This window comes from Dermacentor silvarum, chromosome 1, assembly GCF_013339745.2.
Source record: "Dermacentor silvarum isolate Dsil-2018 chromosome 1, BIME_Dsil_1.4, whole genome shotgun sequence".
NCBI lineage: Eukaryota > Metazoa > Arthropoda > Arachnida > Ixodida > Ixodidae > Dermacentor > Dermacentor silvarum.
Window position 1 is genome coordinate 123,019,778 of NC_051154.1, and position 24,495 is coordinate 123,044,272.

The 24,495-nt window shown below is 45.5% G+C and overlaps 1 long non-coding RNA gene across 1 annotated transcript; it reads left to right on the forward strand.

The window, feature by feature from the left end:
* Positions 1 to 4,088: 4,088 nt before the first annotated feature.
* Positions 4,089 to 12,823, forward strand: LOC119435961 (uncharacterized). Its single transcript, XR_007468475.1, has 13 exons — positions 4,089 to 4,244; positions 4,500 to 4,544; positions 4,712 to 4,740; positions 4,895 to 4,939; positions 5,151 to 5,179; positions 5,334 to 5,378; positions 9,498 to 9,527; positions 9,686 to 9,756; positions 9,913 to 9,954; positions 11,496 to 11,525; positions 11,684 to 11,713; positions 11,873 to 12,219; positions 12,483 to 12,823. It is a non-coding gene; the product is annotated as an uncharacterized LOC119435961 (long non-coding RNA).
* The last annotated feature ends 11,672 nt before the right edge of the window (positions 12,824 to 24,495 follow it).

Sequence of the window (24,495 nt, forward strand, 5' to 3'; positions counted from 1 at the left end):
GTGCAGCCAATTAGCACGCTTTACTTAAAGAGTACAAAAATAGATTTCTACAAAAAATTGACAATGCAGTTATTTCTTCTTAAAGAAACAAAGCTCAGCCATAGACGCTCGGTGCACGTACAACAAACACGTAAGCCTTCCATCACTTGAGCTGTCGATGAGGCAGTGGTGAGAAGCATGTTCCACAGCTACTGCAGATTACTTTTGCGCATGCGTTGCAGTGCGCACTGCCATCGCTAGCACACGGAGATGCATTTGCGCCGCTGCTTGAGGGCTCCATTTACTTTCTGGGGCACCTGTACATCTTGCTATAATGTAAAGGCAATACTCATGGAAAAGGGCCGGGAGGTTCCAGGATGGCAATTTCTTTTTAACACATGCACTGCAGCAACAGTTTTTAAAGTCTCGAATCCTATGTGTGATGACCCACCGGTAGGTCACTTGTCATATATTCCTCTGGTGTGTCCTCACCCACCGGTGAATGACCAGGGAGTAGTGCTTTTATGAAGCTTTCTGAAGGTAGAGAGGGATGGCACCACAACAAGCCTATTTTTGTGCTTTTTGTCTTTGCTCCTGACAATTCTTTATTTATGCACTGTTGTCCAATAAACTTTAAAGTAGAGGTTTTCAAATATTAGAAATTTCACATAGGAATTCAATAGCATTTGTCATTCTTGTCATATTTGATTTGAAAATTTCATATTTGAAATTCTCGAATATTGATTTGTGGTGTATAGTACAGGATGAGAGCATGGGCTCTGGCAGTGTGTGTGTGTGTGTGTGTGTGTGTGTGTGTGTGTGTGTGTGTGTGTGTAGGGGGGGAGGGAGAGAGAGGTAGTGCCTCACAGCCCCAAGGGCTGACCTCCCTCTAATATAGGAAATTAAAAAGTCTGGGTTTCATGATAAATAAAATAATAAAAAATGCATGCGAGGGCAAAATGAGTACCAACTCCTGCCTGCTAACTTCTACAGCTAACACACTTCTACAGCTCCTTAATTAAAGCGAAAGAAAGCACTACAAGGCGATCTCAACTGTGTATTATTAATCTATCTCTACTGTAAATATTGAGCCACCTCTGAGAGGCACATGGTTTCGAAGGTAACCAGATTTATTTATTTTGTACAGTATTTTGAAGTTATAGTTACCTGATCAACAATGTTTCTTCCTAGGATACCTGCAGATTTTTTGCATCAATTTAGGCAATGTGTTTTTTTGTGAAATACACTGTATATGTTGACACTGAGAATGTGTGCACATAAAACATTAATGGGTCAGTAGTGAAGTATGCACGCAGCTGTCACCTGGGTTCCATGGACACCAACTAATGCAGAGAAAACTGCATTCAGACCAAATCCACCAGGACCTTTTAGAACTGTTTTACCTGGCAAGTTTCATCACGAGACCTTTTGACAAGAGCAGAGCTCAAGAAACTTAACCACACTGTTATGACAGATTATAGCTTTTCTCGTTGTGGTATTACATGTTAGCACTTGACCAAACCATGTTCATTAACCCTGCCATCTTTGCTATATTGGATCCCTTTGGCCAGTGTAACGCTTGCACTATAAAACCATATTAACAGCCCTGCCATCCACCACTCTACATGTTCTTACCATGCCAAAAAATTACAGAATTCATATTCTAAATAAGCATTTTAAAAGTTATTTTCCTGCATGCTCTGCCTGCCTACCTAAGTACATGCCCAACAATAAAAGTCCTTTTTGCAAATGATTTCACACCCTCATTCTGTATTTCTTATCAAATATAAACCATTTTGCAGAGTTTCTTGAGCAGATTGCATCTTGTTCTTGTGTCCAGGCCCTGCAGAATGTAAACACATTTACCTCTCCATCATGTACACTAGCTGTGACTGTGTTCTTGACAGGCCTTCTTGTAAATTGCTTTTTGTACTCAAGCATGTGTGGTTCACTTCGTTATTTCTGTATTTGCTGCTTTCTTTCTGCAGGTCTGCCTTGTTCATTGCAATGTACGTATTCACTTCTGTTCCCAGATCTACCTAAGGCCTGGAGAGTTGGCTAGCAGTAATTGACAAACAATAAATAAATAGGTGCTGGTGACTGCTATTTTGGATATTAGCTCGAGAGGTGACAACTTCCTACATGCTTTCCGTGCTCATCGAGCAGTACTTGCCAGTACTACCTCTACGCCAATGAGTTGTTATTACTCATTGGTGGCAACATGAATGTAGAGCTCTTAGCAGCAACCACCTTTTAATTTCAGGTTTCATGTTCTCCACAGTCTTAATTTGTGTGGCATCCTGCATTGGCACATGCCGCTGAACTGCAGCGCTTTACCCTAAGCTGTATTGACACTATAGATGACTGCTGTGCTCGCCAGCAATTTTAATCGTGAGCACAGCCTGCTAGCAGCCTGTTGATTCGTGAAGACAGTGCAAGCCAGGACTAGGTCGAACATGTTGATGCAAGGTTTACTTGTATAATATCATGCATTTTGTATTTGAAACCAATAGACTGATCTTGCAACAAGTTCCACTATCTCAGTAGATGTCGCTAGTCGTAGTCTTTATGAGGCTGAAGAGCAACTGTAATAAAAAGCACTTACTTTTTTTTTGTTTTACCATGGCAAACCATGCAAGATGAAGAGGCAGGGAAATCAGAAAAAAAAAAGAAAAAAGATTCGACAATAGAAGCAGGGTTGAAATGATGCACCCTACCACCTCCCCGTAATAATTTGCTGGAAAAATCCACGAATGGCTTTTCTCCTCAACATTCCTCTCAAGGTTACGTTGAATCTAAGCACAGCGGGAGAGCAGCAGTATACTGGCACCATAGCATAGGCAGGGTCGGTGCACATGTGCTCTGAACATGGTGAAATGATTCAGTCTCCTTCGCACCCCAAAAACGTTTCGTAGCACTTTCACTACAAGCCCATTTTCTCATTGGGAAACCAACCTTGATAAAACAGCCATCACCTAATTGGCAGAGTTCCACAAAGAAACGACTTGGATATTCAAGTCACATTTTTGGGGGGAGAGAGAGAACAACTTTATTTAATAAAAAAACCCCAGTCCGGATGCACTAAAAAGAGTGAGGCCTAAGGATGCGTGTCTGCCATGCTTTTAGAAGTGTACCTCTGCCACTTTGCCAGAGATCATCCTCTAAGCATGAGCAGCAAGGACTATTTAGTGACAAGCTCTCATTATTTATTGTAAAGGCTATCAGGTGAGGGTTGATTGCTTTGTCTGGAGTTTTTGACTGTAAGCACATATATTCAGTAACTCTAGCTTTGTTAATTAGCAGATACACCCTAGATTCGTTTCAAGAAAAGGTAACCGACCAATGATTACCAAACTTTTTAGCCATTGACTTGATGTGCTTTGCTGATGGTAGTTCCAACACCCACAGATTCTGTCACTTTAGGTGGCAACATCCATAAGCAAAATTTGCGAGAATGAACAGACGAGGCGCGATTGTGAATACGTCCATGTGGCGACCTTTATGAATTTTTATGTAATCAAATGCTCCCGAAAACACGAGTTTACGCGCTTTATTGCGAAGTAACAATTAAAAAAAAAATGTTTGCGCTTCACTTGCAGTATGCCCTCAGCAGTACACGAATATTAAAAACAATGGCACAAGGACGAGAGTGGGCCCGCGTTGCGAGAGCATAGCCGTAGCAGCCGTAACTCCCAGCAGCGCCTCCTCTACTGCTTCCAGGCTAGCGTGAACTAAAGTTGACTAAAGATTAGACGCCACGTGTTAGCAGCCAAGCAACCGGAGCGCCGGAGGCCGGAATCCGTTGAAACTTGAACCATAGAATAAACCATGGAGGTAAACAACCACGTTTGGTTGAATCGCCATGGCGCTATGCTTCACTTATAAAAAGAGCACAACTTTTTCTGCAAAGAAGGTATATCAACGACTTAAATGGTAAAAAAAAAAAAAAAAAAAAAAACAGAAAAAAAAATAAATGGGAACCTGTCCGTGTAGCAATACTGGCTACAATATATATATATATATATATATATATATACAGGTGACTACGTTTATCCAATGCGGCTGGGGGGTGGTGACGTCTACTGAAGCAATGCATTGACTGAAGCTAATATATCCCGACATGCCTCTCGGCTGGTTTGCCGTTGCCGTCGGACCGGCCAGTCTTTATTCTATGCTTTTCTCTTGTGGTGGTTGGCGTGTTGTAGCAGCGCTCGTTGTGGGGCATCTTCGAGTCAATCCATTTCCATCGTTTCAAGTATGAATCGGTAAGAATTATATCGCTGCTTAGTATGTTATGCTCGCCTAATCACTCACAATTCAGGTTTGCTTTTTGTGTGCGTGCGTGTTTTACTGCCGCATTTAAGAAAAAAATTGTACTCGCTTAGTGATGATATTACACAGACCTGTTCCTAACTGCTTTGAAGGAATGTTTTTACTGAATCTCTTGTCCATGTTATTCTTGTTTTCTTCTCTGTACGTACGTGATGAGCTAGCGCTGATCTTGTTTTTAAAATTTCCAGTGTACCTGCGGCTGTTCAGGGTGCCGGTAACACGACACCACGTGTGTACGTATGCTGTCTGTCTTTGTAGTCTTTGCTAATCGGACGTGATGCTTGTTATCCCTGTCCTACTGAAAAGTGAGGAATATAATTCACTGATTCCAGATTCTTTGTAATGTTTTTTTTTTAATTATTATAAGAAGTTCCTTATAGTTGGCATGGTTTTGTTGCAGGCACCGGACAGCACGGCGGCCACGGCATGGTAAGTATCGGCGCACGCTGTTATCATTTATACATATGATGATAAACCTAGCTCACCCTGAGTACGATGACGATATCAACGGGTCTGACTGCACATCTGCTTGTGCTTAGCTGTTTGTCTCGGTTACTTTTAACCTCGAGTTTGTTTGTTGCAGTACGAACTGACCCTGCTGGTGTAAGCTGAACGCTGTGCTGTGAAGGTAGGTGTGTAACGACAATTTCGTCTGGCTGTCAACTGCAATTTTTAGGCGTATGCTGTCTGTCTTTGTAGTCTTTGCTAATCGGACGTGATGCTTGTTATCCCTGTCCTACTGAAAAGTGAGGAATATAATTCACTGATTCCAGATTCTTTGTAATGGTTTTTTTTTTTATTATAAGAAGTTCCTTATAGTTGGCATGATTTTGTTGCAGGCACCGGACAGCACGGCGGCCACGGCATAGTAAGTATCGGCGCACGCTGTTATCATTTATGCATATGATGATAAACCTAGCTCACCCTGAGTACGATGACGATATCAACGGGTCTGACTGCACATCTGCTTGTGCTTAGCTGTTTGTCTCGGTTACTTTTAACCTCGAGTTTGTTTGTTGCAGTACGAACTGACCCTGCTGGTGTAAGCTGAACGCTGTGCTGTGAAGGTAGGTGTGTAACGACAATTTCGTCTGGCTGTCAACTGCAATTTTTAGGCGTTTTGTGCGACACTTTGTAAAACAGGTTCGAGTTAATGTCAGTTACTTGCGGAAGGTCCTCTAATCTTAGTGCTTAAAGGGACGTTTCTGTTAGTACAGGTGCCCACAAAATAACTCGGAACGCCAGACCCGTGGCCGCTCGTCGGCGGAGCACACCCGCGGAAAAATACAGCCTTGGTCTGCGTGTGCGTGGCATCCCTAGCAAGCAAGCCTCAACAGTGACATCAGTGGTTTACAGGGTGGTGATGCAGATTATAAAGGACAGACTGCACGCATGGGTGGAGAGCGAGGAGGTGCTGGGGGAACTACAAAATGGGTTCTGAAAACAAAGAAGGTTAGAAGATAATCTGTTTTCATTGACGCAGTGTATTGAAATAGCAGAAAACGAACACAGGCCCCTATGGCTCGCATTTCTGGATATCAAGGGAGCCTATGACAGTGTAATCCAAAAGGATTTGTGGGACATACTGGGCACTCTAGATGTGGAAGATGGAGTAAGAAATCTTTTAATAAAAAGATATCTATAAAAGTAACAAGGTGCTTATAAAATGGGAAAACAAGGTATCTGGGCCTATAGAGATACAGCAGGGGCTTAGGCAGGGGTGCCCTCTGTCACCTTCGTGCTGTATTTACAAGGATTAGAGAAACAATTAGAGAGGAGCAGGCTTGGCTTCAACCTTTATTTCAAGCAAGGAGAATGGATTAAACAGTCTTTACCAGGACTGATGTACGCGGATGACATTGTACTTATGGCTGACAGCAAGGAAGACTTGCAGAGATTAATGGACATCTGTGGTAAAGAGGGAGATAGCTTAGGTTTGAAGTTTAGTAAAGAAAAATCGGCAGTCATGAATTTAATGATAATCAGGGCAGTGAGCATACAGGAGGTTACGCTGGAGGTGGTGGATAAGTACAAATATCTTGGAGTGTGGATAAACAATGGGGCTGAGTACCTAACGGAACATGAACAATATGTGACTTCTAAAGGTAGCAGAAATGCAGCTGTGACGAAAAATAGGGCACTGGAATTACAATAGGTACGAAGTGGTGAGAGGAATTTGGAAAGGGGTGATGGTCCCTAGTTTGACTTTCGGCAATGCGGTCCTGTGCATGAGATCAGAGGTTCGAGCAAGGTTGGAAGTTAAGCAGCGAGGGGTAGGTAGACTGGCTCTGGGGGCACACGGAAGTACACCAAATCGGGGGGTACAGGGTGGCATGGGATGGATGTCATTTGAGGGCAGGGAAGCCAGCAGCAAGATAGAATTTGAGGAGCGATTGAGAGAAATGGCAGAATAGCGGTGGACAAGGAGAGTTTTCATTTATTTGTACATGAGGAATTTTGACACAAAATGGAGGAAGCTGACCAGAATTGTCAATCAAATATTTGGGCTGCAGGGGGGGTGCAAACCAGGAAACGGGTTAAGAAAAGGGTTAAGGAAACAGAGGGGTCTGAAAAACAGGGATGCAGACGAAATCAGCACTGGGAACATACAGAACTTTCAAGCAAGAAATTGCGAAAGAAAATATAATTCTAGGGGAAGCTCTTTGTTGTTTGAAGCCAGGATGGGAGTGTTGCGGACGAAGATGTACAGAGTCAAGTACCAAGGTATAGACACATTGTGCGGTGCGTGTGGAGAAGAGGAAACGGCTGAACACCTCATACTTTTCTGTAAAGGGCTTAACCCTACAGTGCAAAGCAACGGGGCTGATTTTTTCAAAGCATTGGGGTTTAGGGACAGTGAAGGCAAAATAGACTTTAAGCGGGTAGAAATATTATCCGATTGGTGGATAAAATCAAGGCAGGGGTGAAATTTCACCCACCGCAAAGTACATAATATGTTAATAGTCATGGCTAGGAGGCGTATGCCACCGCCCGGTTTAAAGGGTTCAGCCTCATCCATCCATCCTCGTTCCCTAGTGCATCTATATGGGCGTTGCCTTGTGCCAAAAATCTTGCGGTTTGTCCCTCTTAGCGCTGCGACAACACATCTGGGAGGGGGGGGGGGGGGGGGGCTGTAGGCTACAGCGTGCTCGCGGGCTAATCGGCGTAATATTTAAACGCATGCGTAAAACTTGTGGCGTATTCTCGTCGGAGTCTGCATTCATTCTATCAGATAGTCATGCTTCCTGGATAGCTTGCATGGATGGAATCCATGAGCGTTTAACTTTTAATTATACCTAATGTCTTGCATATCTAAGTCAATTATTTCGCCTAAAGAAACTGAATTCATAGCGTATCTTTCATGTGGGCGAGCGCCACGGCTCGCCTATAATAGCACTGTATAGCGCACTTTTCAACCCGATTATCCTGTTGTGCGATGTATTTCTCCTTGTGCAATAATATTCAGAGCCGTATTTCAACATGATGACTGCGTGTTAATAAAGTTTTCAAAATGACATGAAGTGGCGTATTCCAACACGCCAATTTCATGCACAGGAATTAATTTTATGCATGCAGCACTATAATAGTGGTCTCTTCAATGCTTCGCAGTTACAATGAACATAGCATATATTTTGTGCGCTATTTATTTACGAAATCTGGCTGCAGTTGTAGCAGGGAGTACTCTAATATTTGATCGCGTGTGTGCGTTGGTTGGCACGAACATTCAATTTTTCGTTCAGTGGTGGTGGTACGTTGCTAATGAAGGGGTTGTTCAGCTGTGAGAGTTGAATGTTTAACAAAAAAAATGTTCATTGGGGTCTTATATCGATTGCTAAGACGACTTTGACGGCGAAAGCTTTAATGTGTTGACATCACTTCATTTGCGATTGTTTGCTTATGTAGGTTAATTAATTTAATAACTACTATTTTGTTGTAAGTCGGTTTATTGTTTTCTTAATGTTACGGAGTCTTTAATTGATCCTAATTAGTATGTAACTGCTTTTTGGAACTCATAATTAGTTTTAATTTGGCGTGACCAGTCTAACCACGGAGCCTCGAGTTGATCTTAAGTAGTGCCTGTTATTGTTTGCAACCCTTAATTACTTTTAATTTATTGTAATTGTTCTTGGTTAGTTAGTAATTCACTTTAGCACGCTTTATAATAAAGGTGTATGATATCCGTGTTCTGGTCTTGTTAATTAGCCTAATCACATTTATTAGTCTTTGGGACTCCTTAATTACTCTTAATTACTTTTAGCTACTGGGTGCTTAATTCACTTTTACATGCTTTATTGAACGGTAGAGGTGTAGTATGCCGCTTTCCGATTTTTGCTACCACAAGCGTTGTCCACGATGGTCATATTCCACGACTAATGAGCCAGTTAAGCATTTCTCTTCAAAAGGCGCCGATGCCCAGTAATGCGCACGCACAGCAAAGCTTCTGCTCCATCGTGTGCACACGCGCGCACAGTGTTATAGAGACCGCATCCGCACAGCCTCCCTGTGAGAACGCCAAAAGGCACCCAATGATATTCCTTTGGAGTAAGGCAACACCTATTTAGATGCACTGGGGAGCGAGGCGAGCTTGCTAGCCACCGGTCCGGCGTTCCGAGTTATTTTGTGGGCACCTGTACGATTCGTACCCTGTAAAATGCACTTACATGAAATGACATGCACTTGCTGCCCCTCAGTGTTACCTACCCTTTGTGTTCAATTAGTGATCCCTACTAACGTGTAAGGATTGCACAAGTGTTAGGTATAAACAAATAGCAAACTAGCACACCCCAATTGGATAAAACATCTCCCTGAAGATGACGTATGGTTTTGTTGTTCTCAGATTCGTCTTAGCTCCGGCAATTACAAGTAGCTATTTGAAGCACGAAACTGCTTTGATATATTGCTAAGTGATGTCAGCCTGTCTGCTGCCCTGTTGCGTGTTAGCACAACAAGAATGTCTGATAAAAGCAACTCTTCGCACTGTGTAAGTTGCCCTTCTATAATACTGTAAACCTCTTATGCGGTTGTGAAGTTATGAATTGTAGTTGACAGTCTGTTTTGCACTGTGATGAATCAGTGACAAGCATATGTCTGAAATCATTTGCGGACACATAGTTTAACTGACTGCTGTTTACATTCTTCAAATTGTATTTGGTGGGCTTTGTTCAGACTTTGCTCTGCAATTTCAGGGGCAACAACCTGCACTCTCACTGTAAGAGGTGAGTATTGCAAGCAATTGCAGTCATCAATTGCCTGTGATGAATATTTTGTCTCGTTCGTATGAAAACATTGATTCAATTGAAATTTACTGATGCTTTGCTGACTTGGCGATATGTTGCTTTCTGTGCAGTTTCAGTAATTTCACTTGGTTTTTTAGGACAAGGAGGAAGTAAAACAAGACAGGTGGACCTGAGGGCTGGTGGTTGTAGCATCTGCCTCATCTCAATGGTTTGTTTGGGTACCAGCCCAGTTGTTTTGCTTGTTGTGATGATCAAGTCTTTCATACTTTTGCATGGTGAAATACACTTGCCCTCTCTGATTCATCCATTATCTTATGGGTTCATACAGTCCACTGCTATTGCTGAACATTTTTCTATGTTCTAGGTTACCTCGAAATGCCCGTGCAGTCTTGCAATCACTGAGAAGGTTGGTGTCTCATCCCTTAAGTCTAATGTGGTTTGTTGGTCTGATCAAATGTGGAATAAGACTACCCAATTCTGTACTGCTGGTGCTTATTGGCCTCGAGATTGAGGGGTCTCGGGCAAGCCTGGTACACACGGGCTCATCCGCAGGTAGTGTGGATTGTGCCATGCACCGTCTGCTAGGCACTAAATGTTTGCATTTGCATGAATAGCTTTGAATGCTGCTGCTTCTGTGATTGTAGCACAGTCATAAATGCTGGTCTGTATTTTTTGACGTTGTGCAAAAGTGTTAAATGATTGTCTCACCCTCCCCTTGCCACAAATTATTGCTTCGTGTTTCGAGAACATCTCGAAACTCATTTTACCTTTTAATTAAGTCGTGTAGTAGCAGCGAGACGTGAATATCGTGCTTCACCGACTCGTCACATTTCCCGATACCAGGAAACTGAATTGCATTATAATTGCACTAATTGCATGACTCTTACTGATTACGCTACCGTAAATGTATTTTGTTTAATGTGTGATTCTGATGCCACTACGGTGAATTTTGCCTCACAATTAAGTTGCGCACTTTTGTTGCTACAAAGTGAAAGCTAAATGGCAATATACAAAGAGCATTTGTGAAGACTGCAGTCTTGATGGAGGATGTCATAACATGAGTTGAAAGGTGGCTATTACAATTTTCTTTCAATTTTCATTGTCGTGTCGTTAGTTTGTTGCAAGACAGTGGCCACTATTACCTGAAATAAAACTACCCGATCAATCTAGCTCCTCAAATGTTTACAACTTGGCCACATCACTGCCGTGCGCGTAACCGCACGGTAAATATCTTGTCTAAAGCAACTACCTCATGATCCTACTAACGTACTGTCACAGTGGCCTAGCTTGCCTAATTGAACTCATTAATGTGCATTTCACTAAATAACAAAAAAAAAAAGAATAAGAAAAGGAGCTGTTGAGTGCATCAATTATAGCAGCGTGCATTAACTTGCTACCTTCGTTGTACAGGAATAGACTCTTAAACCAGTGCAAGATTCACAGATAATACGGTATTAATAACTGACGCAACAATATTAGAGTAGGCAGAACACACAAGCAAAGTGCAAAAAAGCCTCCATAAAGTACAGAAATAAGTTGGGGGTCAATGCTGGCCAGTCCCCCATTGAATGACAGCTTGTGGTTCTTTGAAGCAAATCTAAATGTGTGCATTTCATGGGGGGGGAGTGGAATTGGAGGACGCTGCAGTCAGCACTCGTTTTATTACAAGCAAATCTGGCCAAATTGTTCACAGAACACCCTTGCGTATATATTTCAATGCGCACCGTCGACCGCCTATCCACACACACTGCCAGTGCTGCCATTTGTAGTTCAATCTCGTGGCCAATAGGTTATCTTCAATGTTTTGGACAGTAAATTTCTTGTGATGAATTGCATATCGCCCCAGTCCTACTTTTCATGCGGATCGATATTTCTGACGTGCGTAGTGTTTGTTTTAACTAATGGTTTATTGTACTGCTGGTGCTAATTACTTTTTCATTCTTCTAGGCTTTCCAGTGCCTTGGCTACTGTTAGTGGGTGAGTGGATCTTTATTTTAATTTGACATTCACGCTGATGAATTGCATATCGCCCCAGTCCTACTTTTCATGCGGATTGATATTTCTGACGTGTTAGTGTTCGTTTTAACTGATGGTTTATTGTACTGCTGGTGCTAATTACTTTTTCATTCTTCTAGGCTTTCCAGTGCCTTGGCTACTGTTAGTGGGTGAGTGGATCTTTATTTTAATTTGACATTCACGCTGATGAATTGCATATCGCCCCAGTCCTACTTTTCATGCGGATTGATATTTCTGACGTGCTTAGTGTTCGTTTTAACTGATGGTTTATTGTACTGCTGGTGCTAATTACTTTTTCATTCTTCTAGGCTTTCCAGTGCCTTGGCTACTGTAGCGGGTGAGTAGCTGATGAATTGCATATTACCCCAGTCCTACTTTTCATGCGGATCAATGTTTTTGACATCTCAACTTGCTACTGGTGCTATTGGTTTTATTCTAGGCTTTCTGCAGGGCCTTGTCTGCTCTGGTGGGTGTGTCCTTTTCCTTTTTTTTTATATGCAGAAGTGATTTTTTTTTTGTAATGGCAACCTCTGCGTATCATACTGCAAAAGTTGTGTCAATTACTTCTAGCTTACAATTTTAACATTTAAAACTATTTTTAGTAGTTTACCACCAGCAAGATCTTCCTAAGCCAGTTCTCGTGAGCCAGCTGGTAGTGTTCTTTCTTTTTTTTTTTTTTTTGTGGCCCGCCGTGGCTGCTCAGTGGCTATGGTGTTGGACTGCTGATCACAAGGTCGCGGGATCGAATCCCGGCCACGGCGGCCGCATTTCGATGGGGGCGAAATGCGAAAACACCTGTGTACTTAGATTTAGGTGCACGTTAAAGAACGCCAGGTGGTCCAAATTTCCGGAGTCCCCCACTACGGCGTGCCTCATAATCAGAACTGGTTTTGGCACGTAAAACCCCATAATTTCAAGTGTTTTGTGTGAAGATTGCTAGGTACTTCCCATAGGTGCAAAAATGGTTTTTGATCATTATTCCTGCAGGTACAGCGGATGAAAGCCACTGCATCTTCACAAGACAGCTTTTGGAGAAATAAAGTTTTCATTCAGACTTTCTATTGCCACTGCTCCTACTGGTTGCAAACCACTAAGTGCGATAGGACGAGCTTGGCCATGATTTTAGTTTCATTTATGTGTCTTTATAAGTTATAAATTGTAGCTTTAGTACCTGCCCGCAAAAATAAAACCAGAATTTTAAATATTGCTAAATTTCGGCCGCATTATTAGGAAAACTAAGTTACATGAACGAAATTTTGCTTCCTTGAGCATGTAGTTGCCGGGCTGTTTACAACAGAAGATTGCTGTATTTGGCAATTTTCAAAAGCAAATTATCCAAAAATTTAAAATTATTGTGCTACGTCTAGGAACTAGATATGTCCTAAAGCTACAGAGCAAGCTGCAATGCAGTAAGTGCGGTAGTTTATGGTCACAACTGAGACAGTTCGCAGAAACAATGTATCATGCTTGTTCTTGGAACATTTATTTATAAATCAAAATTTATATTTTATATAGTTGGCATCTACAAGAACTAAGCTTTTTATGGGTTATACAACTTCATATCTTAAGTAGAAGAGCCGCCGGAGTGGGACCGCCACCTTAAAGTAACCTTTGCAGCGCTGTATCGGCTCTGTTTGCCCTGTCGGTAGGGGTTGGGCTAGCTTCACCCCTACCGAGTGGCAAACTGCCCGCAGTTTTAAGTTTGCTGTCCCGTGCGAAAGCATGGCGTGCGAAAGTCGGACGAAATGCCTGCACAATTTTTCAACTTTCGTGAAACGCAATCGAACCGACCTTTCGGTTATTTCCTATAATCGGTTTCAGACATGGGGGGTGCCGCAAAACAAGGGCACTCCGAGCGTTTGCTCGCGCAAGCATGCACGTGAGCCTGCAAACAAGATCCAAAATGAAACAACGAAACGCAAATTGACCTAAAAGAGCGCCTTAGTTTGCATAAATCCATGGAAACCAGGTTGTTTCAATGGATTTGATTCAACAACTTTATTGAGTGTCCGGCGAAGTTAATTCGGGGCGGGCCTCAGCCCGGCCTAGGCTTCGGCCGCTCGGGCGGCTTCCTAGGTTTGCTGGACGGCCAGAGTTGCGTATTCTAATGTGGAAATGAGCAGAGCTAAGCCAGTGCCTCCTTTAAAAGTTTTTTTTAGAGGAGGCATTGGCTAAGCAGAGCCGCCTCCCAGCGCGCCCTGCGGTTCGAGACAGCCTCCTCATGGTTTCTGTGTATTTCATCGTCCGAACTCGAACATTCCCATAGCACGGCCGCTCGATGAAACGCACGATGTGCATCGAGCGGCCGTGCCCACGAGGCATTGCCATAGCATGTGTCTGTAAGTGAGTGAGTGAGTGAATAAACTTTTATTGGGTGCAGCAAAACGCAATAAAACGCGCACCCGGCTAATCCCATGACGGGACTGACAGGTCTAGCCTGCCAGCCCGATCACGGGCGTGCTGGACGGCCAGGATTTGGTCTTCAAAGAGGGGACTTCGCAAGAGTGCGTCACACTCTTCCTTGCTGAACTTCGGGCCCAACGACTCGCACTCCCAGAGCATGTGAGCCAAAGTAGCAGCCTCACCACAGGCCGCGCAACAACAAGCATGTGTCTGTAACGCAACTTGTATTGCTGCGTTATTTCATTGTAGATAGTCATACGTTCCCCACACTTCCCTGCGTGTGGCCTGGTTCGAGGCGGCGTCCGCAACGGCTCGGCTCTCGATCCGCTGCGTGTACCGCCTCGTTGCCGGCCTGCGAGGGTCCATATGACGAACGTGTCGTTTTTGTTTAGGATTTTGCCCTCGTTATTCGTTAGTATTGTCTTCCTCCCGGGAGACCCGGCCGTTAGCATAGTTACGTATCGCCGTTTGCGAGTCGCTGAAAACTATTTCGGCTTCGGTGGTGGCCACCTCGTCTTGCATTTGCCTTCGCGGTCTACCGCCGGGGCTGCGGCACCGGGCGCGGGATGAATTTGGACCGGTGGCGCCTTCATGCGGCTGCGCCGTGAAAGTAATGGCATGTGGCGGCCGGGCCGCGCGCAGCAGGCGCTGCCGTGAAACAAAGTCTGATCAAACATGTTGCGTTTTTGGGTGCACCAACAGTTACTGAAACATGACTGAAGCTGGTTACGCCATTCAATTCAATCGTTGTTCATCGCGGCATCGCGTTTTTCAGGCGGGAAGTCTGTATATGTGCGGTCTGTAGGCAACAGCGCGTTCAGTGCTCAGCAATTGAAACGCGATACTCGAATCGCATGGTCGCCAGCGCTTTTTGCACTGACTGTAAGCGCTGGGGACACCAAACTGGTGCATTGTGGTGTAGAGGGAAAGCGAAAACCTTCGTAACGCATTATGACTGCATTTGGTCCCACGGCGCTCACCTGTGGTTTGAAAAAAAAAAAAAAAAAAAAAACGGCGGCAACCGCGCGCTGCCAGCGCTTCAATCGCTGGGCACTGTACATTTCCGACGCTGATTTGCTATGGTCTAGTTCTAACGTTAATAAGAGAGCCGTTCATACGCAAGAGCTTCGTGTCCCACTTGCGTGTCTTCGCCTCCACAGTGTAATGGCTCCGCAGCTTGGGCACCGAAGGCGAACACTCAGATTTGTAGTCATTTTGCCGTCTTATCAGTGTATCAGTCTTCCTTTTAATGTACATTTTCCTTCCTAGCTATTCCCAAATCTGGTTGAGTCCGGCAAATGACTGTGCTGTGCATCGACGGCGAACGCCAACTCAGTGGCGGGTTCACACTCGCCGCCACCGACGGCTCCCGTCGCGCTAAGCTACATAAAATGGGCCGTGACTGAAGATTGGGCTAGTTTATAAGCAATTGAGAATGGGGAAGCCTTGCAAAGATAAAAGAGCTACAACGGACAGAGAACGACTGACACATGTGCGATCGGCGAAGCAGCTCAAGAAACAGAATAAGGAAGACGTATGTCTCCTTTTTTTCTGTCCATAATTGTTGTGTTCTTCGCCTATTTACACGATTAAATACGCGAGAATGTTAACGCGCACAGCAAAATAACATCTGGAACATAACTGCTGGAGTTCCACGTCTTAGCTTGCCGCGGTGAGCTCCGTTCGCGTATGCATTTGCATCGCAATTTGCGCTCGTTTTCTGCTTCATATACTACTTGATGCCACGAATGTGATCTGCCTCGCACAAGTGACGACCTTTCTCAAAAGAAGACACGCGTAAATGCGTTTTGCGGTGCGTCAGCCCTTATAACCCGCAGTGCCAAATCACTGCAAGCACCAAGCGCCTTCGTCCCGTCGTCTGCTTCACATGCCAGTGCTTTGTTAGGTGCCGTTCGCGGCGCTGTTCGCCAGCATATCGCCGGCGCGCCGGTGGCGCCTTACAACGGCCGCCCGGTGCCTCGCTGCGCGCGTGTCGGGCCGCTCCGTAGCGGCTTCCCCCTTGTTTCCATGGGTTAAAAAAATATTGAAGCGAAAGCTTCATTACGCTACCTCGGGCAGCCGTCGGTGACTTAACAGTTTTCACCTTGAGAGCTAGAGGTCAAACCACGAGGGAGCATATTTAATCTCAGCAAAAAAAAAAAAAAAAAAAAATACTGGCGGTTACTCCACTGTACTGGAAACAATACGCACTAGGTTTGCTTCGCGTAACGCCGTTCCTCTTTCTTTAAATCGTGCTGCGTGATAGCTGGGACACCCTGTATACCTTTAATAACAGTTACACTGGAAACTTGGTGTGACCTCGAAAGATTGTTCACTGAAGTTACGAGCTTATATGAGTATTTGCAAGACCTCAGAGTGGGAGACAATTCAGTTTTACAGCCCGAGTCCCCTCGCACGGCCAAGAGACTGGCGTCTCTTGGTTGAGCCATGCGACAAGCGAATTCAGTTAAACACGTAAGGGAGATATATGTGTTTTGTGCGTATAAAGTCCCACAAGTACACATTTATGAAAAAAGCAATGTAACGCCTTGTAAAAGTTTTAATACAAAAGATGCTATTAAAATCTTTTTCCTGACGAAAGGTCAGTTATTGAGAAGATAAGACAACAAAATTAAACGATATATAACAATTTCTGAACACAACTTATGACTAGAATTATTAGCATAAGTATAATGTGATTCCATAACGCAATAGTTTCATTACTTGTCCAAGCATGCCTTATGCCACTGGTTTCGTTTATTTTCCAAAGGCAGAATACAGTAAAAATTATCAGGTGCCCAAGTAAATAAACATATTAACAAATAAATAAATGAGACAGCCGTATCTCAAAAGCGCGAAAGGACTCGATAGCAAATATAGGAAAAGCGTGGATTGTGTTATTGAGCTGCAAATGCAGCATATGGTGAATAAAAATTTCTACGGAAAATGCACAGATAGACTAGGGAGCTTTACAAATAGCGCAACAACGCGTCTTTTCTTACCCAAATGACCTCACTCTGCTTGCGCTGTTATGTACCCCATTTTCGTTCATTCGTATAACTTTTTGCGTTGTTTTCTAAGCCAGATGGATAGCTTTGACTTGAAATTTGGTTGCTTTCTCTCTCCTAATAAAGACATCAGTTCGTTGTCTGATGCGATGATTTCACCATCATTGAAGAAGTGTTCGTTTGGGCACTTGATCTGGAAATGAAGTCGTCGGCAATCTTATTCAAATAGATCTTGCGGGACATTTCTTTGTGCGCGTTCAAAATTGCCAGATGGTTCAAACGGGCTTCTCCAGTCGTCGACCGCAAGTACCACAGTCCCGCGTGGCCAGGTACCCACACGATTTCAACTTGTGTACTCGGACTACTTTGGAGAATGTGTGCCAGAGGGTATTGGATCTGGCAGGCGTTGGTTGCGGGAGTTGGGGGACGTTGAGGCGGACTTGGGAGAAACAGGAGGGTTTATTTACATTATTTACAGTGCTAATATACAAAGTAATGAACAGTCATACAGTGATCGACGGCCGGCAGCAAATCGGACGCTGCGGCCCGTGGCAAGAAGAGGAATGTCCCTCTCCTCGAGTTGTCGCTCTTTTAACCCCTTTGGTCTCTCGGAGTCTCTCGGAATTCCTTGGGGGTCCATTGAGGTTCTTCAGGGTCCCGTCATTTTCGGCCAATCGTCGAGCCAGCTCAGGTGTCGTCATTTTCCTCCCCTGGTATTGGCCCGTGCAAGTGCCGTCATATTCGGCCAATGGGGACGCTCCGAGGGCTCCATTGTCCGATAGTAGATTTGCCTCCGGTGTTGCCTCCTCGCCTGGAAGCGCTCAGAAGGAGACGGGATGTTCTCGGAACGACCCTCCAGTGCTGCAACACAACTTTGTTCTCGACCAAGGCCTCCTACCTGGAACCGTGCCCGTCTCTCGTTGCACTTTCGGGAAGAGTCAAGCAGGATGAGATGCAATAGCTTGACGTGAGGCGCATGAGGGGGGGGTGTCGCCAACCTGTCTGACGGGTCCGGTAGCGTGGTTGATGCGCCTCGGCGCACCATAATTGGAATGCGACGGCCTTTTGATGTGGTGGGGAAACTTCGGTGATTCAAGGTCTTCTCGGACACGCCTCGTGCGGGCGTCATGAGCCAGTGTGATGTAGTAGAAGGGGAGGATCTTTCCCCGGAGGAGATGCTCAAGTGGCGGCAAACGCACATACACGACGCCGCATATCAAGACTCACTCCGTAAGGACACCATCACTGCCACTGCCAAGGCTGCTGTATGAAAACAGATGATTTCCAGGAATAACAAAGTGAGGCCTCCCAAGTTACTTGAAGGTTCATACAAGGCTATTTTTCGTATTCGCGGAGGTTTCAACGCCTCCCGCTTCAGCCACTTCCAACTCCAATCTTCTCTCTACGGTAGCCGGCGTTCCAGCCACTATGGAGCTGCGACAAGACGTCGTCACCATCAACCCCACCACCAACACAGTTACCCTAAGCACGGAAAGCTACGATCGCCTGACGAAATATCTCGGCATCAAGTCGCTCACGGTCGGCGGCCAAGAGCACGAAGTCACCTCCTACAGCGTTCCGAACTCCGAGACGTGCAAAGGCATTATCTACACCGACAGAGTATGCCTAGGAGAAGTTATTTACGAAAAGGACCTTCTACCCATGCTTCGTGAGTGCAACCCACAAATGCATTTTCTAGAAGCCAGACGAATGGGACAAACTTCCGACGCAGTCCTCGTGACATTTTTGGGAACGAAAGTTCCTTTCTGGCTCAAATATGAAATGGCAATGCTCCGGTGCAAGCCTTTCCGACAAAGAATGGAGGCCTGCACACGCTGTTGGAGAGTTGGACATCGACCGGACGTGCACATGTGCCCTACGCACAAAGAGGATACTTGCCATAAATGCGGAACTGTGAATCCTCCGACTGATCATGTGTGCATTCCCAAGTGTGTGCTGTGTAGTGGAAGTCGTGAGACTGGATCCATTCAGTGTGCACTGCGATATGAGCCCAAAATCTCAATCCCCAAGGCTGACAAGACTCCTCCTCCATCAAAGACCAAATCTCCTCCTTCGACCAAGAAGCAGGAACCTCTTCCTAAGAAAAAGAAAGATGAAGATTGGCCTCTTCTATCGGCTGCTCCCTCTAACAAGACATCAAGCCCACCTCAGGTAAGCTGGGCATCGGTAGCTTCCCACAGCTTACCTAAACCTAAACATCCTGATGCCCCCATCTATGCCCTCCTACAACAGATGCAGGAAGAAAATCGTGTTCTGCGCAAACAAATTATCGACCTCCAAACCCCTTCACTATGTGCAACTACTACTTATCCATCTGAACCCGCTATTGATAAACAACCCACTATAACCCCTCCCCCTGTCAATGAGAATGGCGATAACACATTAATCATGGATACTTCTCCTCCTCTCATTACCACTACCGCCACAAAGCGTAAATATACTGAGGATGGGAGAGATACTTGGGTCGAACATGATAAGCTGAGTCGTAAACTGGCCGCACACATTCGAAACTCTAACAACCGCTTTGAGGCCCTCGAGAAACGCATGGATGCCGTAGAGGCTATGCTTGAGTCCCTTACGACAAACGTTCATAACCTCAGTACGAACATAAACGCTAAATTTAGCCAGGTTGACGAGCGACTTACCCAAATTGATGAGCGATTCAATCAAATTATCGAAAGAGTCGGAAAGACTCGATCGCCTGCATGGCCGCATCCCCTAAGCGCTCCAAAATAGTTGTTTGGCAGTGGAACTGCAGGGGCTTTTCCAAAAAGAAGGCCAGTCTGCAACAATACATAGCCACTCTCACGCAACCCCCCGCAGTCATTGCTTTACAAGAAACGCATGGTACGTTAAATTCCCCGGATACAACACATTCCAATGCAGAAGATGCGAACGTCCCAATACCGCGATCCTAGTACAAAAGCACTTGACCGTTACTTGCTCCCATTTCGACGGTATCGGCATTGATCACGACTTCATAGAAATACTTCCTAAAAAGACCCGATCGGCTCCCCTTTACATCCTTAACATTTACAGCAGTCCCAGCTCTAAACACCACCGCTTTACTACCGTTTTTGCTCGGGCTAAACCGGAAGCTCAGAGAAACCCGCTCCTCATTGTTGGTGATTTTAACTCTCCAAATCAGCTATGGGGTCATAATACATCCACACCTAAAGGACGAGCTTTATGGACCCACATTCAGGATCATCAACTCACCCTCCACAATGACTTCGACACACCTACCCGCTTAGGAAATAGTGTCTCCAAAGATACATCACCAGATCTCACCCTCACATTTCGGGTCAACTTAACTAAATGGGAAAACCTTCAAATCAATTTTGGTAGCGATCACTACGTCATTCAGATTTCTGTTACCTTCCCTCACAAGCCCTTTAACACTCGACCTCCCAAACTTACGAAGTGGGACAAATTTCGGCAAACACGTGCAAATAATGCTCCCAATTCCGTACTTGATCTACAGCAATGGATCAGTCAACTCCAAACGGATGTTGACAGTCAAACCACAACTATGCCACCTGATGCTCCCTTTCAAACAGCTGATGCCAAACTGCTACACATGTGGCAAGCGAAGGAATCGCTATTAAAGCGGTGGAAAAGACGCCGCCACAACCGCAAGCTTCGCATCCGTGTAGCTAAACTTGATCACGACATCCAAGCATATATATGCGACGCAACTAGTTAATCAACAATGGGGCCAAGTATGTGAGAGCATGCATGGTAATCTCAGTAGTAAAAGGACTTGGCAACTGCTGAGACATTTGCTTGATCCCTCGACCTCGCGCACGCAACATAGTCACTATATCACTCAATTATTGCACAAACACAAGGACAACATTCCCCATCTTTTTCAGGAGCTTGCACGATTACACCTCCCTCCAACCACAACTCACGAGAATGCAAACTATACAGGCGAGGTTAATGAACTTCTCGACGCCCCAATAACAGAAACAGAAGTTCGACATGCCTTGGCTTCCTTTAAAACTACATCTGCTCCGGGTATAGATAATGTAAGTAACAAATTACTCCGAAACCTGGACGACAAATCTGTCTCCGCCCTCACAGAATACTATAATCAATGCTTCGATAACAGCTCCCTTCCGAACGCATGGAAAACCGCTAAAGTAATATTTATTCCCAAACCCAATAAGCCCTCTGACATAGCTAATCTTAGACCTATTTCCCTCACGTCATGCTTGGGCAAAACGCTCGAACATGTCATGCTTAATCGCTTAAATAAATACGCGGAAGGCAATCAGTTGTTCCCGCCAGAGATGATTGGCTTTAGCGCCAGTCACTCTCTTGCCAGGATGCCATGCTAAGGCTCAAGCATGACCTCCTTACACCTACAGGTAGCAAAGACACCCAAGTCATCTTGGGACTCGGCCTTCGCGGTGCATTTAACAACATAGATCATGAATCCATCTTACGTGAATTGAATGTTATTAACTGTGGCAGAAAAATGCATGACTATATCCGCGAATTTCTTTCCAGTCGTACAGCCGTCATTACTCTCAATGATCAAACTTCTCGCCCAATCACCCTAGGTAGCTTTGGCACTCCTCAGGGATCTATGTTCTCGCCGTTTCTGTTTAACCTAGGTATGAGGTCTATTGCAGGGGCGCTGGCAAAAATACCGGATCTCCAATATTCTTTGTATGCAGACGACATTACCCTATGGATTAAGGGTGGTTCGCATGGCTACATTCAAGATACCTTGCAAGCGGCTGCAGATGCAGTGGCTACGAGAGCCGGGTTCATGAACCTCGAGTGCTCGCCCGCTAAATCTGAGCTGTTACTTCTATCCGCAAATAAACGCTATACGCCCAACATTCAGATTAATATTAACGGGAAGCAAGTTTACGTCGTCGACAAAATCCGTGTACTTGGCATGCACATTCAATCTAACCGACTCAATACTTATACACTTCAAACGGTTACTGCCAGCGTAGACCACACCACACGGCTTATAGGAAGGGTGTCTAATAAGCATGGAGGTCTCCGTGAAGCAGAACCGCTAAGACTGGTACAGGCGTTTTCAATTAGTAAAATCACATTCTCCCTTCCCTACCTACACTTAACTAGGGCCGAGGAAGATAAAGTTAACGCACTGATACGGAGACTCTACAAATTTGCCCTTGGAGTGCCAAGTAGAGCCTCCACTGAGAGACTTTTGGCTACAGGTACTTTGAATACATTTAGTGAGCTCGCAGAAGCCCACCTGACAGCTCAATACCAGCGCTTATCGAACACCCACACTGGTAGGCACATCCTAAACTCCGTAAATATTACCCCAGCACCCATGACCAATGAGAAATTTAATATTCCCCACCCGATTCATGAGCAGTTTCATATACCTCCTCTCCCTAAGAATATGCACCCTGTTCATCACGAACATAGAAGGCAACAACGAGCTAAAGCCCTACAGAAAAAGTTATCCAACTACAAAGACGTGGTCTATGTCGATGCCGCAGAGTATCCGTGTGGAAACAAATTTGCCATATCAGCCGTTGACTCCACTGGCAGTAATGCGACTGCAGCATCCATTCTAGCCTCTTCTTCGGAGGAGGCGGCGGTGGCACTCGCCGCAACAATACCCAATTACTCTGTCATAGTAAGTGACTCAAAAACTGCCATATACAACTTTGGAGCGGGTAGGGTTTGCAGGACAGCCCTATCCATCCTATCCCATAATCCGCCATCCCAACTTCTGAGTTTAATCTGGACACCTGCTCACGCAGGCCTAATCGGCAATGAAACGGTCCACGCAAGTGCTCGAGCTTTCACGAACCGAGCGCAGGCTAGGCTAGGGGACGGTTCAGACGCCAATAATCTACCTCCAGCATTCACCTGCAAAGACAAGTTACTTTCATACCACGACATTTGCGGGCATTACCGCCATAGGTCGCCGAACCCTCCCACCTTTAATGTGTCGGTCGTCACGCATACACGAAGTGCTATGGCGTAGACTGCAGACTCGCACTTTTCTATCCCCTGCCTTACTTCACAAAATTCACCCTGGAATATACCCTCCCTCAGCCTGCAAGTTTTGTCCCGCTAGCAGAGCGGACCTAAACCACATTATGTGGCAATGCAAGAACCACTCCCCACCCCCTCACCTTTGTAGAGTTTTAAGTAGTCGGGAGCTGTGGGAGGCTGCCATGCGCAGCCGTAACCCCGAACTTCAGGAAGCTATCCTGAGGTGGGCTGAGGTGGTAGAGGCGGCCTACCGCGAGTAGGACAACCTCTCTCGCCTTCTTCTCGCAGCCCCTTTCCCTTTAAGATGGGATAAATAAAGTTGTTTCTCTCTATCTCTCTCTCTTGAGTGATTCAAGGAAAAGGGTTCGTATCTAACAAGGGGTATAGAAGTTCCCCGCGTAATAAGGAGCGACAGGCGGCCATGGAGTCTGAAAATGATAGGAAGGTGCGGGGTGTTGGGGGGAAGATAGCGGCAAGCAGCTACTATCGCATGTAGTTCAGCAAGTGTGGGATCTGTAATCGAGAGGACTTCTCTATGGAGAATAGCATAGCTGCCCGAAAGAACCACTATGGCAGAGCCGAGTGAGGAGACGCTAGCGCCCGTGTAGTAGAAATGACGGTTTGGATGAGTGCGGATGAAATGCTGAAAATAGCGGATTATAGCCGCGCGGCGTTGTGCGTGTATACAGGGATTCATGTTGCGAGGTAATGGCGCGATGCGTAGAAGTACCGCGCAGGATGACGAAAGTGCCGTAGAGGTGGTGGAGGGGGACGTGGAGACAGAGAAGTCGACATAGGCCAGGATGTGGCGTCCCTGAGTGGTGGTGCTCAAGCGAAGTTCCTGATTGCGACGGTAAGCCACGATGATCTCTTCTGTAGTGTTGTGGACGCCCAGCTGAGCTAGGCGGTCGTTCCTGGCACTGATTGGGAGGCCCAAAGCGATTTTTGTTGCTTTGTGTACGAGTGCGTCAAGGCGATTAAGGTCCTGTTGGCGAAGAGTTATATAAGGGAGCTGGTAGCGATAGCGAGATAAAAGGAGTGCGTCACGAAGACGAAGAAGTTCAGATACGCGAAGGCCCCTAACACGGTTAGTGACGCGACGCATTAGGTGCAGAATTTGTTCCCCTTGCTGGAGAATGCGCCGGATCGCGGGAGAGGCTCCACCATCGGCTTGGATGTGTAATCCGAGAATTCTTATGGGTTTTACTAGAGGAATGGGATGACGATCCAGTAGTAGTGCTAGGGGAGAGGCTTGCCATCGCGGATGGTGGACAAGGAGGAGAGCCGATTTAGCGGGTGAGCAAGAAAGCCCGATTGTTTTGGCGGCAGCCGAAGCGTTAGCAAGGGCGTCCTGTAGGCAGTCTTGTATGTAACCCGGCGAACCTAGATAAGACCAGATGGTTATGTCACCTGCATAGATAGTATAGCGGATGGAGGTTAACGGTTCGAGGGCGCGGTGAACGATGCACATGGCGAGGTTGAAGAGCATAGGAGAAAGA